The 23671-nt window shown below is 40.5% G+C and overlaps 1 protein-coding gene and 1 long non-coding RNA gene across 16 annotated transcripts in view; one reads left to right on the top strand and one right to left on the bottom strand.

Annotated features, from left to right (window-relative positions):
• LOC105665948 overlaps positions 1-23671 on the bottom strand; it is a 217681-nt gene that overhangs the window by 140442 nt on the left and 53568 nt on the right. For 3 of the 4 annotated variants that reach the window (XR_007224542.1, XR_007224543.1, XR_001098885.3), the window contains exon 3: positions 16180-16251. This is a non-coding gene — a long non-coding RNA (uncharacterized LOC105665948). Of the gene's footprint in view, positions 1-15338; positions 15790-16179; positions 16252-23671 lie in introns of those variants that run through there. The other variant, XR_007224544.1, reaches the window with a different exon arrangement.
• Positions 1-23671, top strand: part of LOC100645717 (gamma-aminobutyric acid receptor subunit beta) — a 96160-nt gene that overhangs the window by 19002 nt on the left and 53487 nt on the right. The window lies entirely within an intron of this gene.

Raw genomic sequence — 23671 nt, 5'->3', positions numbered from 1 at the left:
TTAAAGTTCATAATATAATACGTACATAATAGCTCACCAATTTTCCTCATTACCTATTATTTTTCTTCCGTACATGTAATAAGAGGTCGCGCGCAGATAAGTGAATCCAAACAGCAAAAGTTCTGCTAATCGAGCATTGACGAAAATTTCGCTCCAATAAATGGAGTTTAGATAGACGGAGTTCTACTGTATCCAAATAGTAAGAACTTATCGAGTACTTGGGTCTCAATCGAGTGGATAACCAAGTACTCGAAATATCTTCAGATTCCAGCGATAAACGAAAGCATTTAAAATACCATAAAAAAAAGCGTTATAAAAATCGGATAAACGTTTCCGACGATTCTCGTTGAAGGAGGTAGGGAAGCAGATGTGTATATGACGAAACGCGGAGATTTAGATGCGTCGGATAATTCGAAAGTTTCGGCCATTAAATTACCAACTTCATGAAACTCGGATGAAATCTGTGTCCGGCCGAAGCTCGTTCTCCTCGAGTTTTGCGTAACGTTGTTAATTCCTCGTCTAGTCTCGTTGGATAGCCGAGCTTCGTGTCGGACACGTCCTGGATTAATCCGGGAATCGGTAGTTTTTGCACGTTGCTGCTGAGATGGCCCCGAGAGTATTCGCGAAATTCTGTATTCGTGTGCGTCGCGAATTAACCATTCGCAGTAGGTTTTCTTCTTGAAGATATATATGTATTATTATTATTATTATTATTATTATGTCTTTTAAACACCCCATTAGGATCAACGTATGTGGCAAAGGAAAACGATTCGTACGAGGATAAATACGCTAAACAAAAGATAAAAATACGATCAAATCGTGGAGCAAATTAGAATAATAATAAATATATATGTAATTTAATTTTCTGGTTTTCTCCACGATTTGGTATCGCATTTTTATCTTTCGTTTAGCGTATTTATCTTCGTACGAATTGCTTTCCTTTGCCACATACGTCTAGCCTAATGGGCTGTTTGAAAGACATGTTGGTGATCCGAATACGTTTTTAATCTCTTTCTAAGAATTGTGAACGAATAACGCAAGAATTAAGGGATGTAATCACAAACAGCTCAGACGCTCATTACGATATAGGTCGTTCGTTAAAATGGTAAAAAACATCCAATTTTTCGAGAGTACTTTGTTGAAATTTCCATTCACGAATTAAGGAAATAGATTTTAACGCGTATGCAAAGTACTATCCTAACCAATTACGGCTAGCCAAGGAAGATAATCGTTGTTAGTCAATTAATTTCTAGAAATTTGCCATAAAATTTTACAGCTACGCTCTCCGCATTTCGTCTAAAGATAGTAAATATAATACTAGTTGTTTTAGCTTACTTCTTGCAATCGATCAAAATACAAAGTTTTCATAACAATTTAGCTGGTTTTGTATACTTTCGCAGTTATTTAAACAGTGTATGCCTTGTATGGCAAAAATAATAAATAACATTTAAGCAGGTTTTTGCATGTTTCCAGTTCCGCATTAAATTATATATGATCATTTTCACGATGAAATTCGTTCGAGTTAATTAAGAGAAGCGACAATCCTTGACGTTTCGACTTGGGATAGAACGATGCGACCGTTGAAAATAACATGAAAGTATATGGAAGTAATAACGGAGAAAATTGTCGTTAATCCGTACTAATTGACAGCGACGATAATTCGAACGAAAATCCGCACGAACAATGTTGAAATTCGTTTCTGTATGTGAGACGGAACTTATGATCCTGCGGAGCTGCCATACTATATCTGCACTTAAATTTGCACGATAACGCTTCGTACATTACGCGAATAACTACAAACAGCAAGTCGATGCGATCATGCTGTGTCAACATACTTTGCACTTCTGTGTTACTGTTGATCGATCTAAATATTTAATGTCCCTAACGTTCCCTCCTATGCATAATCTTCCCGAGTAATCAATTACGACCAATGAAAGACACCTATTTATATAACTAACTCTAACGTGTAAGTTATTCAAACTCATGGATTAAAAGGTTCAAACAATTTGAAGAAATATGAAGTTAAAAGTAGAGAATAGTTGTACGTTTATGTGTTAATTCTTGACTAAAATTCCATGGAATTAATTTGTTATAATTTACAAACGTATGAAGTATGAAATTATTGTATTATACAAAATCTAATTTACTTTTGTTGAATCTTAAGCGAAATTTAAGAATAATCAATAAAAGATACGTCACCAATGATCGGAGAAATCATAAATCGTTATACTGCAGAAATCGAAAGAGCAAAAGATTGCGAAATTGATCTTAGTATCGCAAAATCTTTTTCACGACCTTTCGATTCATTAATACAATTACTAAATAGAATTTAAGTACTTGAAAATTTTGGTAAGACAAGTTATCTAATTGGTTAATACAAAACAAACTATCGTTAAATAAAATCGTTAAAACAAAATATCGAGTCTACTCGAATCGAGACTGTCAAATGTCTACCAAAACATCCCCTAAAATTGAGGAAACATCCTTTCAGTAAAAATCTAAAATTCTAAACCAAACGATGAAAAAATCCCCGACAACTAAACGAACGCTTCCAAAAAAAAAAAAAAAAAAACAAAACAAAACAAAACTAAACCTTTCCAACATATAAAAATAACGATGTCCTTTTGCTAATCAGTCGAAACAAAAATTCGTATCTGTTTCATTTAAACCTGCATCAAAAACTCCGCTGAAAATAAACAAAAATCCTAACAAAAAACGAATCCAAATTCTCCAGGGTACAGGAACAAATCCAAATCGTTCTCGGTCATACAGCCATCAGAAAATAAATGTCGTCCATAAAAAAAAAATCCATCAAATATCGTTGGAAAATTGCTAAACACTAACGAGCAACGGCCAGGGTAAGAGAGAAGTAAAATCCGGCCCGGTAACTAAAAGCCATTTTCATCGACTGTCCGAGGCTTGTGTAACGCGGTTAATTCCTCATCCACGTCAGCTAACCGGAGAACGAGTTCGCGCGGACGGCAGCTAGGAACAGTGAAATCAAAGTAATCCGGCAGCCGGTCGCTTCTGCACGTTGGAGAGGATCCATTCTGTCTCTTTCCCCTTTCTCACTCCCTCTCTCTCTCTCTTTCTCTTTCTCTCTTACTCTATCCCGACACATCGACGAACAACAACCGGTGCATACAGTGGTCCGTGTTGGTTAGCCGTAGTAGACGGAAGCACGAGGTGCGCGATTACATCGGCGGCAGCATTATCGGAAAGTGCATTACCAGCCGCGTCGATCGCAATTCCTATGCGCGATTTCCAGCGGCCGCCAGTTCGGCCGACGCTCCTTGATCGATGCTCAACGATTGGACGAGGATTACCAAGCTGCCGATTATAAAGGCAGAACTCAGGATTTCGCCTGTAATTACTCGTACCCAGTCGATTTTGCCTAACGGTAAAACAAGACCGAATTTTGAGCAACGTTTTCCATCGGTGACGACGATAGAGTTAATTTTCTGGTGTTCCAGAATTTCGGTATTAACCATTTAACACTAATACCGTGGAATCAGTCAAAAGAACGAATGGGATCATCTTACTAAAAATAATATAATTTTGGCAATTGGTGAAAATACGCAGGTATTTTTTTTTTTTTTTTTATATAATATTAACGTTTACTTTTATCGGGAAAATATCACGGTTACATAGAGCGGCTACGGAAAGCGTTTACACAGCACTGCGTTTGTTATAATATTTACGTGGTAATTAATCAAATCTTATATTATAGTAAATTAAACTTCGTATCATTTGACAGTGCTTTCATACGAATATACAGATTCGACGCTGTGGAATTGAAACGTAGAATCTGATAAAGAAGCGCTTCATTAAAATAGGGAATAGAGAAATAAGGGCATGTGCGCATAGCTTTTGTAGCCACGGTACGGAATCTATTAACTTTTGTCACGAATAATATTAGTATCTTAGAGATAGAAATTTCTCATATTTACACGAATACATACTGTACTCGTAATATAGTAGATACGCGATATATTTGTTGGAAGAGGAGGGAAAGTTTAATCAAGATGTAATTATCAAAGCGAGTGAATAGACCGGAAGAGATTCGTACAGTATGTCCATTTTAAGGTATATGACACGAAAAATACGTCACTGTGCAGGAGAAGGTAATCTTCGAGGATAGAAGGTAGCGAACGCATTGTTTATTAATGTGGACCTTAATTTCGAGAGAAGGAAGATCCTGATTAAAGCGAAATTATCCGGTACAATGAATAAGAAAAAGATTCTTCTCCGTTTTAAATTATGACTTTGGAACAAGATAAATTGAAAGATAACTTGATAACTTGAGCATACGTACCTTACGAGCTAGAAGATTGTTATAAATGCGAACGAAAGATAAGGAACAAGTATATATCACGGGAAATAATTTAGAATTCTATTTTAGAATCATGGTTATGCGTGCGTGCGTGAATTTAGTTGATGTATGAAATAATAAAAGGATAATAGCGAACAGATGGTGGGAAAGAGTTATGGTATTGTAATATTCATAGCGACAGAATGAAACACGGTACTTTAATATGCAAGGAAGAAGAATGAGCATGTCCGCGTATCTGATGAAAAAGAATTAATTTCATTCTAGATACATCCGCGCAAGACAATATTCAGACAAGAATCGCCATTCCACAATGGACAGGAATCGTCCAAAATTGAATCACCTTGACATAATGGAATTGTAAATTAAAGTATCAACTAGTGATACTGATTAATGCAGTAACATAGAGCCGATTACAGTATTCCGTCCCTTTCGATATAAACGAACTAAGGCTAAATGTACTTCGTGCATCCCTCGCTGAAATTTTCGGCTATAATCTTCGCAATCAATCAATCATCTGTCAATTTACTCACTGAAACGATTAAACATATGTACAACGTACATACTGCTACATAATTTTATGATTTCGCTATATTTTTTCTACTTACCAGCGTTTGTTATGTCGTTAAAAAATATGAAACAATTTACATAAACATCATCTACATACGTACGATGATCGATCGTGAACTAGGATTTGCAATTAATGCTTTACCGTTACATTACAACGATGTTTGATGAAAATTAATCAAGATGTTATTTTTACATCGTTTATTTAATATTATCCGATTTACATATCGGACATTTGAGATACCTTTGTATCGTATTTACACATTCCAATGCAATTGGTTCGCATAGAACGTCAATCGATGTACGCGTTCATTAAAGTGTTCATAAAAAGCGTTCTTTCATGTGTGCGTTATTGAAAATTAATCGACTTGTCAGGAGAGATGAGAAGACAAGCATCGATCGTCAAACTTTACGAAATAATGGATAAAACTACATATTTTTCACGATTCTAATTAACCTTAATAAATCTAATAAATCTTCTTTCAACCCTTACAAATACTAGAATATTTGAAACGACTCTAGAAGAATGCCTCTTGATTGAATACCTACGACAGACAGTGTTCACCCACGCTGTCATCAGTAGTCGTTCTCTCGAATTCTGCTTCAAGTCAGCCTATACGACTACCTAACTACTGCCGATGTTTTTGGGGATTCCCTACCAGCTCTAACTACTTCCGCGAACAACAGCCATCCCGAATTAGTGGTAGGAAATAATCTATCACTCTGGGGGTTTCACGTCGGCGATAGCTTCTTATGGCACACTCTACCGTGATGAAATTGAGACTTGTATAAAAACAGGCAAGCAATCTTACCGCAGAGGGGATAGTGGGAGTTCTAGCAAGATGGAACATCAACCCCCTGAAGAAAAAATAATTCCGGCGATAAAGCGGACATGACAAGGGCATCGGGGAAAAAATTTCAACAATTTTTACTGCTGAAATTATGTTTCATTATGCTGTTTTTATAGCGACGAAGAAACATTAGAAAAGGAAAATAAAAGGGAAGAAATACTGGCAATGAAAATAATAAGCGACGCTGTAAAAAAGAAAAAAGTAGGAAAAATCAGAACACGTGGGGAAGTAAAGGTTTTACAGAAAAAGGTGTGGAAAAAGTATTTCAGGCTGTAAAATAACCTTCTACAAGTTTCTAGAACGTCTTGGAATCCTAGTGGCACATATTCCAGAAATAAAAAAAATTTATGTGCCACTATGGAAATGTAACGTGATACACACGAATTATACACGGCCGTTAGTGTTATACGCTATAACCTAAAGAGATCAACGTTAAAGACCGAATGGACATACTGACAATGTTCCTATGGCGAAATTAAGACCGCACGATAGCCCTGTCGATGTGTAATATAACGAATGGAGGATAGCTGAATAGAGAAGGAATAGGCAAAAGCGAATCTAAAGTGGCCGTTATCGTGAACGCAGATCTTCATTGCGTGTTAGAACAACCATATAGGTAAGCTGCTGGCAATTGCGGGGCTATGCTTATCGGAAGTGGCCTGATACACACCGCTTTGCCTTTTCTTCTCTACACTTGACCTGCCCTATCGGGAACGACAGAAATAAATTACAAACGTTTCCATGTCACTATAGAACGAAGCTTTCGCGCTACTTCGCGATCAAGTCGTTTTATAATTCTCTTTTGTTACTTCTTCGAGTATTTTCTTGCGTTAATTTCCTTCAAAATTGAGATTATTTTTAGACCATAGGAAAATATCCTTTTTTTGTCAATTCTCGACGATTTCTTTTACACGAAAATCATAACGCATTAAAACTAGAAATAGTTTTAAAGAAAGCAAATATACAGTAACACCTCGATTATCAGATTAACGGAACGATCGATTATCGGAACATCGATTAGCGAAAAATTTGCAAATGGTCCTCTACAAGAAAAATTAGAAAAGGAGAATAGAAAGCGAAATAAATTAGCACAATTTTTATCCAACAGCTTTCGTTTCTCTTCGCAAAACGATATTTATAAAATAGTTTGAAACAAATGGTCTGTCCTCGTATGAAAACGCAATTGTGCCACGATTGATTCGGATAATCAAAGTTGTAACATATTCATCATTTATGCAATCGATTTAATTGACGATCGCTTACCTATCTCGTGTATTATTAAACTGTATTTAATTGATAATTTGTCTGAATTAAATAGCGCAGAATATCGACTACGAACAAATTAACGACATTTGAATATTTTAACCAAACGTAATAAGAACGACGGCATTCTTTCTAGTCTGATATCGTATCAAGAAGAATGGAACCAATTTGAGAAGAAACGACGGAAGTTTGGCTGTTCGTCCAGCGCGTGAAAACGAAGGCAAGGCTGAACGATCGTTCGAGTCGATTTCATTTTGTACATCCTGGCACGAACGCGGGTAGCTTCGCGTTTCCAGGAGCCGAACTCGTGATTGGCAGATCGAAGTAAGCCGCGTTCATGTCAGGGGAAACACGATAAAGCGTAACTTTATGACAAGGTCTTGGTACGCCATTCGCGTGGAACTGCAGTTCGCAAATCGTTCGAACTTTGTAAGACGGGTTTCGACGACGCGACGCTGCGAACGAACACTGTGCATCGATGCATCGGGGGCTATGGTTGTGTGGCCGTGTTCCACAAATAACCGAGGAACGCTCGTTAATTAATATTCATTCACGCGGGCGAAGAAACAACGTGTGTATTAGTTAATTAAGTATTACACGGAACGACCGTGTTCTGTTCGTGGAAACACGCGGCTAGCTGCGATATAACGGAAACTTGGAAATTCTCTAACAAGTCATTATACGCAATCTTTTAGGATTATATACTATATGTTGTATGAAATATTTTTAAAACTACGCTGAAAAATCGAATCGTTTCCTGACAATACGATATCGTTCGTAATTATTTCATTAACTTCGTAATCGACGTATGATTTATCGTTAGATCGCAGATTTTAAAAATATACACGTGACATACAAAAATGTATGAAATATTTAAAATAAAACGCTGAGGTCTCTTATGCAATTTAATATCATTAATGGCATACGTAAATCAATTGATCATTCTCTTTTAGAAAAGAACTTGTTAATTCTTTCTAATTTAATGATATTTTTAGCTGGTGAATTGCTATGCGAGAAAACCTTGGCTGTAATACGCAGAGGGTGTTTATGGTACTTAGCAGTACAAATCTTCGGCTTTAGTTTGTTCGATCGTACACAGAAAAATACGAATTTGCATAAAAATTCACAGTCCAATTACCACCGTAACAACGTAGCAACAAAAACTGCTAAAGTTGCCATTAAAGAACGATCGTAGGAAATGAAAAACTTGGAAACGATATTATCGACATAGAGAATCAGAGAAAACGGAGCGAAGGGGAAAAAATGATAGCGTGCCACAGCTGCATTTCTTCGGGCAAAAACCGAAGCCGAAATGAAAAATGTTATTTGCCAAGATTACAGTAGCACGTATATACGATGCATAATCCCGCGTCGGGTCGAAATCGCGCAATTTCTCCTTTCTAGCTATGTAGCCACTTATTAGAGGCCCTCGGATGATTTGCATGCTGCAAGAGAGGCGCAGTCCCGATTTACTGCTTATTGCTTATCGATCGCGAGCTCACGCTTTACCAATTCCCGTCAAAATCATCGTGATTTCGCGTGCACGCTCTATTTTACGAAGACCCATACGTCATTATCGTCGATAACAGTTGTCCGCCTTTATCCTGCTTCTTCTAAGCCCGGCCGCGCATCTCCAACACCATTAAATCACGCTATAATTACAACTACGGACCGATCGACCAGACTTATCGTTAGTCGGCACCCTGGTTCTCACGGCCGTTGATAAAATTCCGCTCGCCGTGTGTTTAGAATTTACAGCTTTGCTTGCAGATGCTCCGCCAGATAACTGATTAATGCCTGTCGAACAAACTTTTAAACAACTGCGATTCGTGATATTTCAAGGCGAGGATATTTCAAAAATACGACCAGTTCTTTCAAAGTCGAGTATTTCCCTCGAGAAAATTCCTGGGTATATTGAGCGTTACGAATTATTATCGCGAAAGATTTACAAACAGTCAGTCGCTGTTAATAAGATCATTGCTTCCTTTGTGTTTCCAAACACACAATTCGCCGATCGTTATTTTTAAGACACAGATGTGATAAATAGAAATACCGACGAGTACCGACTAGCATATCTAAATAAAATGCAATTTTTCTTCGTCTCTTTCCTATCGTTCGTAGAATAAAGAAATCAGAGGGGACTGATCCAGACGTCGGACGATAACTCAAAGAACTCAAAGACCAATGCTACAAACGAAGCCATCAGAAACGTGACACAAGTTCCGCGATATTTCACTCAACCATATATCGTCTGAACTACTCATAAATCTACGTCGCAACACAATTACAAAACGAACCTAACGTTCTCCACCCTTGTTGACTACATCAAGCCCGTTATGTCTGTAAATTACAGACTGGAAACGTAACTTCAACGGTGAAAATGATCAAGAAGCATCGAGGCATGCAACGATGCCTGTCATCGTAAAAAGGAAAAAGCATTTTAAGGTTTCCAAGCGTGAAACGATACAACCTGGATTTATGGCGTTTCATCTAGCTTCCTTGGAGCAGCGTGAAACGCGTAAACGACTGTATAAACTCGGTCGACCGGCATTTCTAACGTAAGAACCGGGCGGCTGGCTAATCTAGCCGGTTATAGTCTCCAAGCTGTGAACGAGGCTGGACTTTAATAACGGAGCTACGCCCTGCTGGCTACGAGGGACCAGTGTAAGACGTAAGAATAACGACTCGTTGCATTCGACTGGCATGTCCATTAGATAATGGTAAACGCCCTGCAGCGTGCTCGTTGCACCCACCATCGTTGTTGCGTCGAGTTGTGAGCCGATGTTGGTCAGGCGACACTCGAACGATCTTTCTTGTTCGCGTCGTTATCGCTGTGAACGTCCGGAATGTACCTCTTTCGCGTTCGTTTCGCACAGGTGAAATTGACTTCGATTTAGACAAGTAGTTTTATAAGAATCAACGAAATTATGGCCCGCTATTTACGAGTCGTCGCTTCATAGAAACGTAAGCGTAGTCTGTAAGACGGGGCGATACGTCTATGCCGGTGTTCAGTCTACGGAACGTACAGTAAAGCAAGATGCATTTTGTGTTATCGTTAAAATGTCGAGCGATAAGGAAGACGCTTTCGTTCTGTGTCGCTACATTTCTTTATGGCTGCAACGTATGTCTTGCTACTGGCGATGTTAACGCCAATTGTCGCGACGAAAACGATTCGTTGCTGTTTCGCGAACAGGAAAATGTTTTGGAAATAAAGTACCTATTATTTGCTAGACGAAACATATCTCTATTTAGATTCTATTCCATTAGTTACGTTTATAAAAATATGAAATTGCAAGACAGTATCGCGTTTTTATATTTAAATCACCGTAAATTGATCAGAAACGTAAACTGAATTATATAGAAAGATTTTGCCCGCTATACGCGTGAAAATATTGAATTAAGGGAATCTAAGGGAGGATCATTGAGTTCAAGATATTTGCATGATTGGTAACAGAAACGTTCGTCAGGTGTCATTTCCAAACAGCTCCAGAGAAAAGAAACGGAACGGATTGTTGAATCTTCGCGAGAACGATAATTACTCTTTCCACCCTACGTAAAGCAAACAAACTTTGCAGCGAGCAAAGACGGAAAGGCAAACTGGCCCACTGTTCCCGCCACATCGAAGCGTCGATCATCAAAGATTGTTTCATCGAACCGACATTGCTGGTCGCCCCGCGTCTTCAGTATCATCGATCTTGGTTAATTATACGAGCCATAGAAGCGACCTTTAGTAGCTTCAACACGTACACTGCATATGACACAGATCCGAGTACTTTTCTGTTATTTGTACTCTTCTCTTATAATTAAAATATCCAAATCTACCATTTCGAAATTGAACGAAACAGAAGTTTTATTATTTTCTATGTGCCATCTTTTAATTTTTTTTTTTTTTTTTTTTTTGTTCGCGATTGTTGTGAATTGTGAATCTTAATTGCCGAAATAATAGTAAAGGAACGCTAAGGTTACGCTTAGAATTCACATTAAAATAGTTTTAGATTTATTTAATAAACGATTCCCAGGATCTTCGTCGATATACATTTGCACGTGTCTCGACACTCTCTTTGTCTCACCATGTTCCATACCACACTGCCAATGGAACGGTTACATTCATCTGTTTTTCGAGACGCCGCGCACACACATACTTCCACACACTCATATTCACATACGTGTCACTACTACGCGGCCAATCTAGTCTAGCACACAAAATTATACACATCTCAATAGCGATATATAGTCATTGCTTTCTATTGAGATATGACTACACTAGATTAGCCGCGTAGTAGTGACACACATATAGAGTATGAATGTGCGGGAGTATGTGCGTCTCGTAAAACAGAAGAATGCAACTGTTCCGTTGGTAGTGTGGTAAAGAAGACGCTGAGACAAAGAGAGTGCTGAGACGCGTGCAAATGTGTATCGACGAATATCTTGTAAATCACATATCAAATAAATCTGAAACTATTTTGATATCAATTCTAAGTGTAATCTAAGTGTTCCTATACATTTATTTCGGGGATTAAGATTCACAATTCTCGACGCTTTCTAACAACTTGTTCAGTTGTATAAATTTGCTTAAAAGGTAACAAGGCGCAAGATATTTCAAACGTTCCCAAAAGCGGAGCAGTAGTTTTAGAAACATCGGAATCGAAGCGCAACAAATTCAAACCGCCTATAAATACCTTCAGGCAAAATCGAACACCGGTTTAGAAGCACTTACCAGAAATATACCATTTATTTAGAATCGCTTCTCTGTATTATTTTTAAATTGATATTAACATTTATGGGGATTCTGTTCGTTATTCATAACTCGTTTTATTTTCTCAAATTTCTTGCAAGAATTCGATAAAAGTTTCCGACTATCGCCATTCGATTACCAATTGGAAGCAGTTCGATCTATTGAAATATCAAAGTTTTGATATTGAGCTTCAAAGCCAGCTGATAAACTGCTCGAATGCATAAGTATAATAAGAATGGATCATTTACATCTTACGAGTACTATTCTACGAAATGAATCTTTCTATGAAGTGAATTTTGGATACTTAATTTTCATTCTAATTTATAAGTAAATATTGAATTGCATTACTATTTATATAACGCTACTTGGATAACGAAAATTGGATCAGTAACAGACGTGTTTATAAACCGATTCGCACGGCGGGATACATCCTATGACCAACGTAACTCCTCAACATAGTAATTCGCGTTTAACGCGGAAAAACGACTAAGTTCATCGTCGAACGACACGTACGCCGTGCCCACAGGGGGTAGCTATGCATTTTTAAAGCTACCCCGAGAAATACATAGTAGCCGTTCCTTGGCCCACCGTCTAATAGCCGTCTTTAAACGAGTCGACCTGGCTGAGAAACGATGCAGGGAAGGTTTCAGAAGAGAGGTGGAAGTCGTGTACAAGTTCCGATTCCGACGTTCGTACGGTCTAGGCCAAGGGATGCTTATCTAAATTCCCAGGCACATCGCGTGCTCCCCGGATAAGCCGACCACGAATCGTAATAAGGACAACGAGAATTTACTTGCAGCGAAATACGAGACGGCGCCGTCGACTCGGCCGAGAAACTTTTATGAGAAAACCTACCCCCGATGGCCCCTACGCCTCCGCCACCGCCACCACCGCGATATAGAAGAGTTATTCCTTGAAATTCGTCCGGCGACTTTCTTCGCGCGTTCTCGATCCCCGCAGATCCTTTCTCGTTGGCCTCTAGCCTCGACGTAACGGAATTTCCACCCCTTTCACGATGTTCCAAGAGAAATTTAATTTCAAGGGATATTCCGATAAATATCGAAACGGAGAAAGCTTTTGTACGATGATAAAAGTATCAACACACCATTGAATCGAAAATCGACGTGAATACAGGATTCAGAGGGCATAAAGCAACAAGAGAGATTAATAAAAGAAAACTTTGCGCATAGAACGAAGAAAAGGACGAAGGAACGCGCTGCGGGGAAACTATGACAATTACGTGTCTACCGAAAATGGTTCAACCATAAGGGGGACTCTTTTTCTCTGCCGTATTCCGCGGACAATGCGAGATTTTTTAAGCAGCAGCCGTAACAATGATCATAGCAATAACACGACGAAGATGTTCTTTGCTGTTTTGAACGAAAAACTTCTTATCTACGAGAGTTCTTGGGAACATCGCGTGTCCCGCAGATAAGCCGACCATGGAGTTGCAATAAAGACAATGAGAAGTTAGTTCCCAACTAACCGGCCCGGCCCCGCGTGTCGTTGTCGTCGTGGCCGTCGTTCTTGTTGTTGTAGTCATTGTCGACGACCGTTGTATCTTCGATCTTGGTTAATCGTTCGCGTTCGTGATCGTGAAACGCGTCACGGCTAAAAAGGCCAACGAGTAGCAATAAGGACAACAAGAACAGTGTCTTTGTTGTCTCGTTGCGTATCTGCGATCTCTCTTATTCATGTGGACTGGCGCAGTCTCGTTATTTACGTCCATCACTGCGAACACGGCCACGGTCAAGAGTGCGACGAATGGCGATAAAGAGCCGGCTGTCATCCCCATTGACGAGCTTGTAATCGCATACGATTTCGATTTCGAGCCAACTCGTTCGTTCAGGTATAAAAATTGCGATCCGTTTCGTTCGTTTCGTCGACAACAAAGAGAATCGATAATAAGTCGAGAAATAAATAATTCGCAATTTACAATCGTATCTCGAATAGAAAGAAACGAAGAAGAGTTTCGAGAAAATAGCAAATTAAAAGAAGATCTAACGTGTGTAAGATAGAATGGCGCAACCAAGTCTGAGAGTGCAGGATTAACGCAAATCCCGTAGGAAAAGAACGACGTATCGTGCAAGAGGGGGAAAAGGCAAGTACACGGACCGACACGACTCAAACGCGTCCCGTTTTCCGCGATCTTAATTTTATGTTTGATAGCATGCGCGCGCGTTTATCACGCGCCAAACCAGCGTCCCGTGGATTCCATCGTAAAACACATAAGTCGGTCGACCCGTATGCGCGTGATCGTATCTGGAACCATGATCCTAAAACGATCCAACGTGAAAGACGTTGCCAACGTCACTGGTACGGTGTAAGCAGGCCAGAGACTCTCGAGACTTCGAGTCGAGATTTTCGACTCGTACTCGTCGTCTAAAACGCGCATGCCAAACAAGGAGAATAAAATAAACGAAGCGCGCGAGGGGGTCAGATTGAACGGAGAGAAAGAGAAAGGCGCAGTATTCCTCGTTGAATAATATATGCGCTTGCCAAGAGGCTGCAGGATAAATGTAGTCGTATTTGCACAACAATTTCCAGCGTGTAGCTCTTGTACCGTCGGTCCGTTTGCCGAGGGAGGAGGTCGACGTTTAATGAGCCGTGTCTCACCCTCGCCCTCACCCTCGCCCTCGTTCTCATTCTGGTCCTCGTCTTCGTTACATCGCGGCAATCGTTTGACGTATACAACCCCGTCGTTCGTCCTTCTATGCGGACGAGCAGGACCGTTAGTATGGCTGGACACAACCGACGAATTCACGCGAAACAAAATTGAGATCAAGCGATCGTCCAACGTCGAGAGATTTGTTGAAGAGGATGCTCCGGGATTTTTTCGCCCTGGCTTTTTCTAACGGATGCTATCCTCGTGGTTTTACGCAGTATAAAACGGGATTCTCGTAGCAAAGAACGTTCCTAATTTCGCTGACATACGAGTTAGTTTCGTAAAAGTGGTTTCTCGTTTAAATGTAGAAGAAGATTTGGAGAAAGGAGTGGCACGGCAGAGATTTCAATGGCTTAATGAGCGAAGATTCTTTGGAAATGATAGTAGGGTTGTTAGATAATTCTTGCGGATTCTTCGTTAAAAACAGCGTTTCACGATGAAAAAAATTGCTGAAGTACGACTCGCTATATGTATTTCAATAATTAAAAAACTTGTTTGGTGTTGTTAGAGCGATGCTTCCACTTTCCTAACAAGAAACCCAAGAATATCCCTGCGGCAAACCCAATACCTAAATGAGATTCTTGAGACTTTCACGCGCCAGGTGTTTGCAATTGAATCTATTAGAAGCTTCCGGATCTAAACCGTGCCCTTTAGGGAAATAATCCCGAGGCTCCGTTGCGGCTGGCTTTATCAGAGATCTTAAGATTCGCGGATATTCTGAGAAGAAACAACTTAGAAACCTGTGGTAATTTCGTTTGCAAATTTTTCCCAAATTCTTCTTACAATCTTTTCTCTCCGATTATCGTATTTATAAAATTATAAATTTTTAAGTGAAAGAATTTTAAGGAATTAGTTCTTAAAGTGCTGGAAATTCGAGCTCAAGCGGTTATTGACGTTTAAACTCGGACGTTGGATTCGATGATCTTGTTACGGAAATTAAGAATACAGAAAACATCTGCAGTACCAACTCTGCAGTATTCACTCGTGAATTTTTTAGAAATCCTCGTAGAATGCTTCTTTGGATTTCTTCAATTATTTACAAATATATAAATATTTTTACTTCTTTTATATTCCGAAAATGCTTGAAATGTTAATTGAACAAGCGATTCAACTAAACGTAATATTCATCGTAATATACGCGAAACTAAAAATTCGGAAAATATATCCAATACCGCTACATTTTTACAAATCTCTTTAGAACATTTGTCTTAAATCTATATCTATAGAATATCAAAATTTCAAATAAGAGAGTCGGTAGAAACTCGTTTAAAGCGCTCGAAATGTCGATTCAAGCGTTCGTTAACGCTGCAACACGTAACTGGAGGCAGATGTTCGATTCCATGAACTATAACATGAAGCACGGCACCAGCTGAACATTCTGAAAGTATCATCGAACGAATTAAAGAAACGCCACGACGGCAAAATCCGTTTCGAAAGCTCTTTCTCGCCTTTTCTCTGTCGACGTTCCGCCCATATTTACAAACCAAACACACGAACTTTCGCGCGGAAAGCACGTTTCAAATGTTTTCCTCCGTTGAAACGTTCCGTCTTTCGGTGAAAACGATGGCGCACAACGGGACGCCACTGGAAAATGTTATTTTTTCGGGTTAATTTGAAGTCAAACGATAATGGCCGAAGACAAAAAGAGGGGATGAAACGAGAACACAGACAAGACTGATAGCGACTTAAGCGCCGCCAGGGTCGCTCGTCTAATAGGGCTTCTTCGTCTTTCTTATCGTCCGTCGACGCCCGCAACAGTGTCGCTTACCTAAATACCGGACGTGGTTGCCTCGAAAGCGACGACGCTCTCACACCGCGATGGTCCTCTCCTTAAGCCGGCCTGAAACAAGAAACACGGATGAAAGGAAGATTAACCGAGCGCTACCTACCGTTCGCTTCAGCCCACAAACAATCACACAAAGGAACACAGACAAATTTAGACGCATGTGAAACAAATAGATTAAGTTTTTCATTGATCCAGAACTGAAAGCCTCTGTCGCTGTCGTCCGATTTCTCTTCTGTCGTGAACGCCCACTCGCCAATGCCACGATTTCTTCGCTCACAAACGATAAACGTCGAGTGGATCAAGGAATTTTCCTTGATCCGTTTTCTTCGTCGCGTTTCGCTATGTCTTTCGAAGTAACGGAAGCACACACCTCCGGTTGCATTTAAATTACTCGAATCCGCGTTCTTTAATTACAGACCACCTTGACAACATCGCTTCGAAACGGGATAAGAAGAATAGGCGAAAAATTTCACGATCCGCGTGAACCCGTTTAAAAAAACAGGCTTGCTCGTCGGGCCATGTTAAAATTTCTCTAATTCGTTATGTCGCGAGGCAGCCGTCTGGCTTTTGTCGAAACGCGCAAACACAGCCTATGGGTTGGGCAACTTTCCACCGACGTTCACGCCCGCTTTTCCAAACTTTTACGTTGTTTCGCGGTGAAATCACGATTCGTTGAGAATCAGTGATCTCTGACTAGGCGAAAAGAGAATAGGCTGCAAGAGGGACGAAGGGAATGAGAACGGACACGAAAAAAAAAAAGAAATAGCCGAGGGAGGAGCACGGGAAATTAACGCACACGGTGGTTGAAGGCAGCGCGTGTGTCTATCCTTGTAACGGTGTGCCTGTATTTATGTGCGTGCAAAGTTGGCCAGGGGATGCCTTCGCATCGTGCACGCGGCTGTTTTCGCAAGCTTGAACCAAATACGTACACAGCCAAGGGGTTAACCGAGCGCGTATCCCCTGCTATCGTCATAACCCACATAGAGGGCGTCACACCGACGGGGTAGAGAAAAGGGAGCGAGGGCGAGAGGGGCGGCCGGTGACGTCAAATTCGCGCACACAGTCTCACACAGATGCGTCGATAAGCTTTGCTGGATGCTGCATTCCCCTTGCCTCTTCTCACCCTCTCCCCCCTTTTTCTATCCTAACTACCGAACTATGACGTAAACCGTTTTGCGAACGGTTTTCCATTTATCTTCGCTCTCTTAATTTCCTCCGGAAAAATCGAAAGCCGCGCTCGGCCCCGAACTCGGGCTGCAACCCCCCGCACCGTAACATCCCCTGCTCTTCCTCCTCCTCCTCCCCCCACCCCTTGAGCGTAATACATTTCTGCGTCAAAGTGTCAACTCGACGTTGGATTCGCGCTGAAAACGCGGCCGGATTTTCGAACCAGGTTCGAGCATCTGTTTCGTTGTACCGTTAATTCGACGAAGCCGAGATACGGGGCTTGAATTCGTAATCGCACATCGTTGTTTCGTAGTTGAATAGGTAGGGATAGAGAGATTTATTCGTTGAAAACGTGACGTACCGTGAAAATTTGTTGTAACAAATTGAAATATATACACGTGGCTCACCGATGCGAAGATAAATCGTTCCTAGAACACGTCTATCCCTAACTCGATTTTAGTTGGTTATGATTTAGGGAGCACAGAGCGTATCATATTCGTATAACTCTGGATTAACCCTCTCAACCGTTCATCTGCAATTCAGGATTATCCTAATGTATTCAAACGGGAAGCACAAATGACGGGTACCGACGGAAAGGCAGTTGAAAATGGTCGGAATAAACGTATTACTACGTGCATTAATTATACTTCCGTGCGATGTTGAACGAGAGAGGTGTATTATACACCTTACGCGGAACCGGTTCACATTCGGCGTTTAATTACCGCGGGATCCAATCTTGGTTGGCCGACAACGCGAGTAATTCACCGGGCGCCTTTATTAAAACGAATAACGCCGAATGTGTACAGGAAGTGATGCGTTCCAGGGGAACAGTAACCGTTTTAATTGAATTTTAAAACGGCCACGGAACCGCTTTGGCGATATTCCAAACAGCTTTCTACATCTCCGACTTTCGGCCAATTGTCTTCCGTTCGATTAAAAATCAACGGAAATAGCCGAGAGTATTGTTGAACGCATCGTTTAACAGGAAACAATGCTCCACTCTCTTATGGAATCTTTGGAAACGTTAAAAATGGCCACGTCATCGAACGCGAAGATTTTACGTACAACGAAACGTAGACGAAGATGTGGCTGTTGAAATCTTACGATTAGCGAACTCTTGTTAAAACAAACTCGATGCTTTTAGCAAAAATTTCGAAAATTCAAATATTCGTTCTATACGAGGTTTGATACATCGCGATCATTTGTCTATGAAGCTGTCGTATATACTTTTGCTGCTCCAAATTAGTCACGATGCTTTTTACGCTACTTCAAAACCATTGGAGGATTACCTTTTTTTATACCGGGGCCCATAAATACGTGGTAAACGAGGTAACAGCGTATTAAATATAGTTTCATTACCAGGTAACCGGTGAAAAATATATCTTTGTTTTAATCACCGCTCGCTTCGGTCACTTTTTTAAGCCACTTTAGTGTCTTAATACCGACATCCTACGTTTCTATGGAAAAACAAAACTTGCTATCGCGAGCGCTTAAATCCATAAAGACAGCGTTAATATGAAATATCCTTCGATACGATGAATTTTAGAAACTCTGAAATTCGCCGAACGTTAAACTCGCCAGCCATAACTGAACAGGGAAATATCTACTCGCTTTACGAATAGTAGATTAATAACAAGTAAAAAATAAGGAGAACATTCTTGAAACTTCCAAACTATCTTCCTCCGTTTGTTAAATACAAAACTTTCCACTGTCCGTGTCGTGATAAAAAAATTACTTACAAATTAGAATTACGAATTTTGGAAGCCTCTAGATTTACCAAAAATTACACTCGTCGTCTGTAACTAATTTAAAAAAAGGCTTTTTGCAAACAAATTGCGGATAAGCGAAAAGATAAGGGAAAAAGAGGGATTCTTAAAACTCTGAAACCATCATTTACACATTTTTTAACGCACAAAAAACGTTTTCCTTTGGCGCACGCGGTTAATCCCTCGTACATGATCGATCCCTCGTGAACGTTATGTGAGATTTTCGCGCACCAATGCCGTCGAAAGCGACGAAGGATGAAAGGATTCGCGAGCACGAAAAGAGGTAGGAGGACACCATGCTCATTTGGACAGTGACAAATGGATTTAACGATGGATGACGCGTTCCAACGTTAAATGTATCCGGTCGTGTTCAAATCCAACTGCTTGTATCGGCAACCGGCTCCATTTCGAATTTTTTCGCAGGCTGTTTTTTTTCTCTCTCTCTTCGCTATCTGCACGACCATCCGTGAACACGTTTTTCCGATCCCATTACGCGCGTTATTTATTACCGGTCGCCGCGTGAAAATAGCACCGCACGACGTCAATGAAAGCGTCGTCTGATAATTATGTGGCAACGGGGAGAGGCAGAGGCAGAGGCAGAGGGACAGAACAGGGGGTTGATGGGGAGACCAGCCGCGGACGTTGAGAAACGACCAACGTGTGTATACGCATAACAGCGGGGGAATATTTCGATTTATTCGATCGCTGGAAAATCATGAATATCTATGAGCATGTTGCGTAAAAAACAGTTTGCCAGAAACAGTCTAGATTTAAAAATTATTATCTGTGCAGCTGTGGTAAACAGAGTTCTCGATGTCGTTGATAAAACAGTGGATTAGATAACATTTCTAGGTAAAAACATACTGAATTTATACAGAGGACGCGGTATGAATTTGTTGCCACGATATCCGATTTGGTTCCAGCAATTGAACAAAGAAGTGTTTCAGACGAATATTCATCGCGCAGTGGGCAAAGCAAAGGGAATCTTTGCAAATAGCTTTCCTCCTAAATAACACCCATCTCTCAATTTTTAAACAACATTGTATATCTTTTTGTATTCTTAATGTTGACGTGGTCACCGCTTCTACGAAAACTCTACATCTGGTCTTTTTAGTTTTCTCAAGCGCTGAAGCCATCGACAGCATATAGACAAAAGACTAGCATGAAGGCAGACCATAAACAATAGACCCGGCGACGTTGGCTTCGGGGTTTTTCAGTTACAAGGTAACACTGCTAGCGTGCGGATCTGGACCAGCTCAAATTGTATTCCTACTTATTATTACACTTCTCTATTAAACATATATATGTATATTGTACCTTACACTTTATCCACGCGTTTTCTCTCTTTATACATATAATAACCTCAACACTTAAACTGCAACCGAATCGGTTTCGTCGTACAATTCGAACGTGTAGACAGAAAAATGTGCAGTGTCATTTAGGAAATTCTTCACGGAAGGCAGATACTTTCGAACGTACTTTGCTTTTAAAACATTTTCATATGCAAAAATCCTATCAACTTTGTATAAGAAATTATCCATAAAAAGAGCCAAACTATAATCGTTGCTACTTGCAATGGTAAAATAAACATGACGCAAGACACTAGAGAAAGGACCGACATTCGAGATACGTCGTTTCAACAATTTCTCGAGTCCCGCTAAAAATACAGAACATTTCCGTCGGTTCTCGTAAAACCTAGCAAACAGCCGCAGCAATGAATTCGCTAAGAGCTTGTAAATAAAACACGCGCTCAGCCAATGCTTCTACCGCGCGCTACACCCTCGTCCCTTTTTGCGCTATGCTCGCTGCCAGGAATATTAACCGACGGGCAAAAGATAGAAATTTAATCAGCACTCGCGTTCATTAGCATGAGGTAACGGCGAACTAATTCTGACTCGTACAACCGGACAGAGAAATATGGGGGGCAAACTGAGAGAGAAGGGCGACGGTGGGAAATTTGTTGGCGGAGCGGCGATAAAAAGCGCACACGCGACACTGGCCGGAAGGATGCGTCCGCGCACTTACCGGCTTCCTGGCTGTGGTCGAGCGTGTAAATCGGTGCCGAAATTAGCGTAAATCACACTGCAAAGCGTTTTCGTTCGCGCACACACGCCTCTTCTCTCGGTTATGTACAGCGTCCGGTGACCAGAATATAACCCGGTTTTTCGTTCGTGCCCACGTCGGCTCGCTTATCATGAATAATTCATAACCGATACCCAGTGACGTTGGCTGTTTGGCAAAGGAATAAAGAGAAGGGACCACGATGGTCGGAGAGGATGGGTAAAGGGGAGAGTGGAAAGAATCGGTGAAGACGAGAACAACGGAGAACCGGAGAATCCTAGGCGAGACGATGATCGATAGCTAGAAGGACCAACAGACGACGTCTTGTAGCCGATAACTTCTTAATTGCGAGAAGAGATCTTGACAAAGGCCGCGGGGCTTCGCCCGTGCAGCAACACTTGCGCAACTTGTAGGTGTTGCCGAAACTTGCAACGACGATTGTTCGGCGTTCTACGACGGTGATGTAATTGAACAGGCGGATAAACAAAGACCATTGATTAAAATACAGCGAGGATTATTCGAGTCGCAGGAACTTCAACAACTTAAAATTCAATCTTGAACTTTCCACGGAGTAATCAAATTTGTTGTATATGAGGAAAGTTCAGAAGCCACAATCGAAAAATACAGGAACGCGATGATGTTACGAACACTGCTTTTTACATTTATCTTGGCATTCGCTGTGTATTTACGTGTACTTCTTGCAATAAATCAACTTATAGTAGCGAGTCATTTTTTTTTCTTGAGAAATGAAAGTGTACTTTTCTAATGAAATTAGGGAATTAACAGTAAGAGAAGTTTCCGAAAGGTAACGTAATAAAGAAAGAACGAGAAAATATCGTGTGCTGTAGGTCCAACGAAAGACAATACGAAAAACGAGAAAATGATTCCTGATAATTATATGATAAGATTATTTACACAAAATCTAATGAAACAAATAACAAAAGAAGATCCGGAAATAAAGTAATATATACGCGGTACCGAAGTACGACAATTACACGATGACAATATTAACTGACAATGAGAATATTAACATTCAACAAACAATTTCCTTTCGACGAGTAAAAGTCATATTCTCGTAGAAGAACTGTTCAATGTAAGTACACGATATATCTCACTGTTTATCGCGCCATTGTTTTCAAATATAAGTCGCCTAAAACTTGTTCGCAATCGAATTTAATAAATTACAAGGTAAGAGACTTGGCTTCGTTCAAACGTCCTTCCGACTCAAATAACCCTATCTTATTGTACATCGACAAAGTGAAAATGGGAAACACTTGTCTTCCATCGGCAATCAGAGTACTTCAAGAGAATAAAAAAGGTAGTTGTATTTAAGTAATAAGAAAATAAAAAAGCATGGTATATGTCCTGTAAGACGCATGGATCGTTAAAGCGGGGTCGTTTTATCGAGATACGCGCGGCGTGGTCGAGAAAATGGATTGCGCAGAAATTCCCCTCTCAAAAATTATGGTATTAAACAGAAGTTAAAGGAGGGTATCGCGGGGCGAACGTACGAAAGAAATCGGCCACGAGAGGCTGTGCATTTTACTGTCTTGGACAATAAAGCTGGTTGTACCAGGCCGAGCACAAATCAAATCGAGAAGAGGTATGAGGGGATTTCGTAGAACGATCGAGTAGAAAGAAACTGTTGGATACACTGCTAGCCACGTATGCTATATGTTTTGCGGCCACTCTTGATCTGCCTCCTTTTTCATCCTGTTTCTTGGCAAGCAAAGGGAAACCCGGAAGGAACAACGAATGGAAGATAAAGCTGTCGCAACGTGCAAGTTCTGGAAAAGTATTCCACGAATAAAAGAAAAACGTAAGTTAACGCAAGAGATTCGAAACCGAAGGAAAAGAAAGCAAAACAAGAACGACTGCAACCAGACGGAAAACGAAATAAGAAATAGCGCGACTAGTCGAAGGTACACGGAAAAAAAAAAGGCACTGCGTTTGAGAAGGGAAAAACGTTGAAACTGGAAGCCTGATATTTTTTTCGATACTTAAAAAACCACAATTCGATGCGTGCCTTTACTTCCAACTGAAACGACCTACGCACTTCGAAGGAACGTAATTGCGAAACCGCGATATCCGGTAGATACCATTTTAAGCTGATAGAGCATGACTGGTACAACCACGAAATCATGAAACTCGAATAACGCTACCCGGAACTCGAGAATTCCTCCGGAATTACTGGAATTATTGCAGCTGAAGTTATTTCGAACCTAATAGATCGGGATAGGATCTGCGTTAGCTTCAACTTGCCAGACCCGGCTAGGATCATACTGAATTCATAGAACCTGATTAGTATTACCACGACCCTTGAAAACCTCGCATCGGATCGCGTTCGATTGAATTGGTATTGAATCAAATCAAACAGATAGAGTTCAAATCACTCTCGAGATGGCGGATCTAGCTGGGATCATCCTAAATACACCATATACAATTGATACCATGCTAGTGCAGATTGAGATGATTCTGGA

The sequence above is a fragment of the Bombus terrestris genome, chromosome 7 (assembly GCF_910591885.1).
Source record: "Bombus terrestris chromosome 7, iyBomTerr1.2, whole genome shotgun sequence".
NCBI classification, from domain to species: Eukaryota; Metazoa; Arthropoda; class Insecta; order Hymenoptera; family Apidae; genus Bombus; species Bombus terrestris.
The sequence above is the reverse complement of the archived record's forward strand: the minus strand, read 5'-3'. Positions and strand labels throughout refer to the sequence as shown.